The sequence below is a fragment of the Haliotis cracherodii genome, unplaced genomic scaffold (genome assembly GCF_022045235.1).
Source record: "Haliotis cracherodii isolate W230 unplaced genomic scaffold, xgHalCrac1.p SCAF_15, whole genome shotgun sequence".
NCBI classification, from domain to species: domain Eukaryota; kingdom Metazoa; phylum Mollusca; class Gastropoda; order Lepetellida; family Haliotidae; genus Haliotis; species Haliotis cracherodii.
The window spans coordinates 34,011,315-34,018,064 of NW_027266270.1; the positions used below are offsets into that span (position 1 = coordinate 34,011,315).

The following is a 6,750-nucleotide window of genomic DNA, read 5'->3' on the forward strand; positions in this document are numbered from 1 at the left end:
GCAGCGTAACGTCACGTGGCAGCTGCATGATGCCCGCCCTCATGCTGCATGTGTTGTAACAGACATTTTGAGGCAGTATAACCTTGCTGTACTGCCACGGCCAGCTGTTTCCCAAGACCTCTCCCAACAGAACATGTCTGGGATGAGTCAGCCCGACGCCTACGACAGGATCAGAACCGGTTTGTAACGCTAGCTCAGTTGGACCGATCTTTAGCTGATATTTGGAACAACATAACACAGGCTGTTTTCAGTCATCTGGTGTCTTCAATGCCACCTCAGGCGAATGATGAAAATATTATGTTGTTATTTTCAATATCATAACATTTACACCACTTTATATGCAGCCCAGTTACTTGTCTCCGTTGCTATACTTACTGTCGCCATATTGTCCGAGCTAAATAACACAAATTGAATTTGTTTTTGCGGTATCCCAAATGTGTAATGCCGCCAGTATAAGGAACTTGAAGACCGTTGTGGGTGGCGGGTAGCCTAGTGGTTAAAGCGTTCGCTCGTCACGCTTAAGACCCAGGTTCTATTCCCGACATGGGTACAATGTGTGAGGCCCAATCCTGGTGTCCCCCGCCGTGATATTGCTGTTTCTTGGCCCGTCGTCAAGTAATATGAGGGCATTGTCAAGTTACAGTAGCCCGCTTATTTCTGAGAATATGCGGGCGGTTTAATGATAATTATATCCATTTTCGCTATAAATTAAGATAACTCATTCAAAGAGCATGTCGGGTATTTCCTCATCGTGAATTCATTTCCTCATTGGGTAATCAGGAAGGTTGTATTCATACTACACGACAGAAAAACACCCATGTGTTTGCATTTTGTGTCGAGAGACTCTTCTTGTCTATTTCATTTGTCGAGTTTGAATTGTACACGGGTGAACTTCAAAGATGACACATGTAGCTGTGAGTATGTTTCAGTCAACTATAGCCAACATTCCACGTTCTCTGTATATGAGCACTATTCCAGCTATGCTCCTTCTGTGAAGATTGTAAAGAGTCAAACGCTGTTTGATCGGGGTTACAACGTCTAGGCCCAGTAAAGCCTTCAAAACGTTTTATTATAGACATGTGGTTATTCCAAAATTGTCACAAATGACGTTTGATGAAATCACCTATATTGATTAGAACTATCTGTTCCCGTGCCATTTGTCACCCATGTCACATGGCCGGGTGGTCAGGCCATGTTTCATGGGTGATTGTTAACCGTGCTAACAGATGAGGGGCGTGCGTGCGTGCGTGCGTGCGTGCGTGCATGTGTGTGTGTGTGTGTGTGTGTGTGTGTGTGTGTGTGTGTGTGTGTGTGTGTGTGTGTGTGTGTGTGTGTGTGTGTGTGTGTGTGTGCATTTGTTTGGTTTTGTACATTATAGTGTTCTTCGCTAATATTTAGCCAAGCTCGCATGTGGTTGATATTTACGTGGCTTATCCCTGTTGTCAGCATCACATACAGAGCGATTTGATAATACCATATTAATAACAATAATAATAGAAATAGAGACATGTCAGATTTATATATAAGTATATTGTATCCTTCACATATTTCTCCACTCATGCTTGCGAACCTGTCAAAGAAAAGTACAGGAAACCTGAGAAGTAAGAATTATGGATTTTCTTTCCTATTGTTCAAAGTGTTTCAAGTGCTACTTGTAGGTGAGTGAGTATATTACAAGGCAATTCATCCTTATTTGAGAGAAACCCCTTGCGTGTTGTAGGTTCTTGACATTTACTGCTCTGGTGAAACACATGATCACGGGTATTGTGCTGACAAGTAAAGATTCTGGGAGGCGAGTCAACGATCATTGGATTCTGGCCCGACTAAAGAAGGCAACTCAGCGTTGCGAACTGCGTCGTCTTCGCCGTGCCCCATATGCAGTGTTTAACCAAGTGAGAGTATAATATTGATACAATGTGCTATATCTGTTCACTTATTTGTTGTTTTCTAACGCAAGCATCATTCCAGCTACATCACAGTGGCCTGGCAAATGGACCTTTTTGGCCAGATCCCCATTTTACTGATTCAATCATGGACCCGAACCCCGGTATTATTGTATTGTAAACTTGACACGTGTTGAACGTACTTTCCAAATATTTCGGTGTAATGTATTTAATTCTTCATAGTCATGCTTCATACAAACATTTTGGGTTACTTTTAGCAGAGTTCTTATAAATATTATAAGGGTGCTGTTGCTTTTATTTTAGTGGATTGTGATTGTCAGTGCACCAGTGAGAGGAACAAAACTGCCACAAAATGGACCTGTCTTCTTTCATGTTTGTTCATCCTGAACATACTCACTGGCGTAGTGGTTGCAGCACTCGTCACACACCGAACTTTGTCATCGAACCTTGAGAGCCAGAATCTCACAGGATCAGAATGGAAGTCATTATTGGATGATGTAACTACTACTACTACTACTACTACTACTACTACTACTACTACTACTACTACTACTACTACTACTACTACTACTACTACTACTACTAATTAAATAAGGACATTTATCCATATCCATCCACGACGGATGTGATTGGTTTGACAGTCTTCATTCACTTCACTGCCTACTTTCACAACATCACGATCACAACCGCACACCCAAGATAACATTGTTAACTTTAATGTCCTTTTACACAAAATATGTTCGTCAGTGACAGATAGTTTGCTTATGTCTGTTGTTGTCTAGGTCTACGAAAGCATGTTGATGAATGGTGTTTCGACTACACACACGGAGCATGGTGAATACAAACTTAACAATATTGCCTGGAAATATCAACATCTGATGTCTTGTTCACGCCCTTTGACAAATTCGATATATATTCCTCCAAGAATTTAACTTTAATAGAGTATCACAAATTAAATTTATCATAAATATTTTAGAAAGGGCCCAATGCCAACCACGCACGGTCCTTCTTTCTGAAACATTTATCATGGCATCAATGAATTTCCAATTTTTCAAAGCAATAGTGAAACGGACAAGGCGTGGTATGTAACGGTATTAAGCAGGAACACTTACTGTCAGAATCTGTCGAAACTGATGTCTTCCTTAAGTGTGATTAAAGCTTATAGTTTCACTGTTATAAAACCCGATGTAGTGATGTACCATCCTTTACTGCTCACACGTTCTATATTTGAGCGTTGCATAAATTTGAGCGTAAAATGTATGAGGAAATAAATATGAGTATGTCGTTAATAGGTCATCATTTGGTACCATTCGCCAACTACAATCCTTTAATAACGTACATCTTCCATCAACCTTCAGATGATGGGGATAATGGGGACGACCATCCAGATCTGCAGTTTCTCAACCTGCTGAAACCAGTGGCACATTTCTCTGGTCTTGACTTTGATATAGTGACTACGGGTATGCTATCTTCTACTATACAATTGATATAACCACTGACATTTTGTAATGCACTGTTTGTTATGTTTCGATGACACACGATTATACGTATGTATAATCTCATAAACAACGCATCTCACGGGGGAGCAAAAGCTAGTATTCTACAAAAACCCATTTTGTCTTACGAAAGCGATTTTGATTAATTCAGGTCATTGGACTCAGTTAAAAACATTAAGGAATTGGGCCAACCCTGATGGGTCAGACAGAAAACTCCTGTACAACGGGATGAGTTACGAGAACGGCTCCATCACAGTACCAGCAGCAGGAATGTACCATATCACAAGTCACGTCAAGTTCTACGTCGAGGACAACAGGAAGGATGACAAGCCACTCCAAACATTCCAGCACCAGGTTGTCCGCTATAGCGCCTCCAGCCAGACACAGGTCGTGTTGTTTGAGAATGCTGTGACTGAGTGTAAAGAGGGTATCAACGACGGAGCTCACTTGGAGTACCCGAGTGATGCTGGTGGACTAGTTCAGTTATATGCTGGAGATCAGGTGATGGTGAAGGTGTCCAAGTTGACGCTGCAGCATGATCGCGACTGGCACTATGTTGATATACATATTGTATATGAAGATGTTTGAGTGCCACCACCATCAGATATGCAGTATTGCACTATTGAGTGTAAAGCCAGCTTTCCCGATCAATAGTGTGGCAGCTGGAATGTGGAATACATTCTTTGGTAAGTAAGAACAATGACAAGCCCATGAGTGCTGCAGCTTGAGGCGCTAGCGCTTGCCTAAGATGGAAACACGTAGCTGTCGCGTCAAGAGTGTCATTCTGATCAGTGAGACAAAATAAGACTTAAAACAAAGCTGTGATTCTGAAGTCTAGGGTAGTTATAGACTAGAGACAAAAGACACTGGATATCATAGTATTTTATACATATGTATGGCATTAATATAAGATATGTATGTGTCTGTTATAAATCTGTTTTACTGCAATATTTGTCATTTATTGTATGTCTCAAACTACATCTGTCTGACACGGGCGTATTTTATGTTGAAGTATGTTATTTGTACACATTGTATTGTAGTACACTTATTTAAGTAAACTTACGCTGTCTTCGCCTAACTAGATTGATATGTTCGGGTGTTATTTGTTGACACTCTCATCTACTTTATCAGATCTAGTTATTTTACAAGTTTACAATCAGAATGTGACCCACTTATGGGCCTCTCATGACCATCAAACTATTTTGTTTAACAATTTGCTCCCTACCTTCAACTACCTGTTCACACTGTTTATATTATGCTGCATATATGGACAAAGATAATATCAAATGCTCTTCTGTTCACAGATTGTTTAAAGAGGTATACCATGTAATAACACGATCATTTGAAATATTGTAACGATCAATCAGCAAATTTGTAGGAACATATCACCCGATTTCAACTAAATCAGACACGCTTTCCTGAGAAAGTACTACATGATTGTGACTAAGGGTTGAACCTGTCATTGTGAGTGATCTGCATGTTTATGCGATCCAGAATAACGTTCATTTATATTTTGTTTTAGAACCTCAACAGAAGTTATTTTTCCAAACTGATAAAATATAAACCTTAATCAAATAATAAGATATCAGAAATAAATGATAAACATACTCTTTTATTTTTACCATATCATGATAACAGTGTTTAAATAGAAATGATAAATTCACAAAAATATCACAGCCATGTATGAAACCTTTTCAATATACGTTCGGCATTTTAATATTTAAAAAATCATATTATTAATGTACTGCCTTCATATTTACCGTAGACAGGACTCAAACCAGGTTAGAATAATTCATTATACTTATAATGCTTATCTGAGCATCAGCATAGTCAGCCCAGGAAATACCTTGCTGTAACCTTACACATGCAATACAGGGAAGGTGTATTATAAACCACATATTCAGTTTCCTTGTGGTGCGACATACGTTATCTAACCTAGCAGTGAATTATAGAGATTACACACCACGCTAAACAGCGACAGCTTTATCATTTATATTCAAGTCCAATACATTCTCTAAATATTCACTTTACACTTTCCCTACACGTAGGTTACGTATATATTACTTTTAATCCTTTATTTGTGAAACTTGAGGGACAGTGTCCTGCAAAAGAATCCTAATGTCTCACCACTCACCACTCGCTCAGAAAGTACATACAGCAAAGGTGACCCCAGGCGTCCGAATCAGTAAACGCCCCTGTCGGGCCTCGGCTCAATTATTTTTAAGGAATGGAGAGTTACTCGGACAATAACGTAGACACAATTCCACTGATATCGTTGTCACACGGACTCCTGATAGTGAACTGTATTTCACCACGTCATCCTCGTAATTCAAAGTCTATTTTTATCTCTGACAGTTTATCTCCGGAACAAGGAAGGTAAACATATACTCCATATACTATGACTGGCGTGTCGGTTGTAGTTCAATGTTTAAGTAAATGGGCGTTTCTTACGTTCCGAGGAAAATCGTACGAATTATGAAATTTACCGATTAAATAATAGGATATGGGTGATGTGTGTTAATTTTTTCACAATGCACGAGCGCTTTAACCACAACTACTCCAGTGACGAAGAGTGAGTGTGAGTTAGTGAGTGAGATGGGTGTGACGCCGCCTTTAACAGTATTCCAGTTATATCACGGCGTGTCAGCTTAATGTGGGAGAATTGAGTGAGTGAGTGAGTTTGGTTTTACGCCGCTTTTAGCAATATTCCAGCAATATCACGGCGGGGTACACCAGAAATGGGCTTCACACATTGTACCCATGTCGGGATTCGAACCCGGGTCTTCGGCGTGACGAGCGAACGCTTTAACCACTAGGCTACCCGACCGCCCCTAATTCGGGAGAAAGGCCCCAAGTGATGCAGGTCCCAGACGTTTACCACTTCGGTGAAACCCACGAGCACGGGTATGGTGCTGACAAACCTAGAAACATAATCGGGGCGAAACGGGACTCGAACCAACAATCATAGGTTTCTGGCGTGCCCAAGGGACGCAACCCTGCACAGCGAATCGCGGCGCCTTAGACAACTGGGCCATATATACATACATATATTAATACATCAAACCCTAATGAAAGATATTTTTGTTTGATGTGTGGAAATCAATAATGAAAAAACATAACCTAGTGCAAGATTATTCCCGATCCATACGTTTCACTTCGGTGAATGCACATTCCCATCTCGACTTTGGACAAAGTTACTGTTAACTGATCAATTCAATTATGTTACTACATGCTTAATAATTAAACCGGTAGTTAGTTACTCGTGAGATAAATAACCACACTTGTGTTTGTGAAACATGGGCGCAGCAATGTGCATTGAGGATCACTAGGATTGCCAGTGTGGGAGGCCC

General features: G+C 40.4%; 1 pseudogene; it reads left to right on the top strand.

Annotated features, from left to right (window-relative positions):
* The first annotated feature begins 1,582 nt into the window (after positions 1 to 1,582).
* On the top strand, positions 1,583 to 3,988 carry LOC139461652 (uncharacterized; annotated as a pseudogene).
* Positions 3,989 to 6,750: the final 2,762 nt, after the last annotated feature.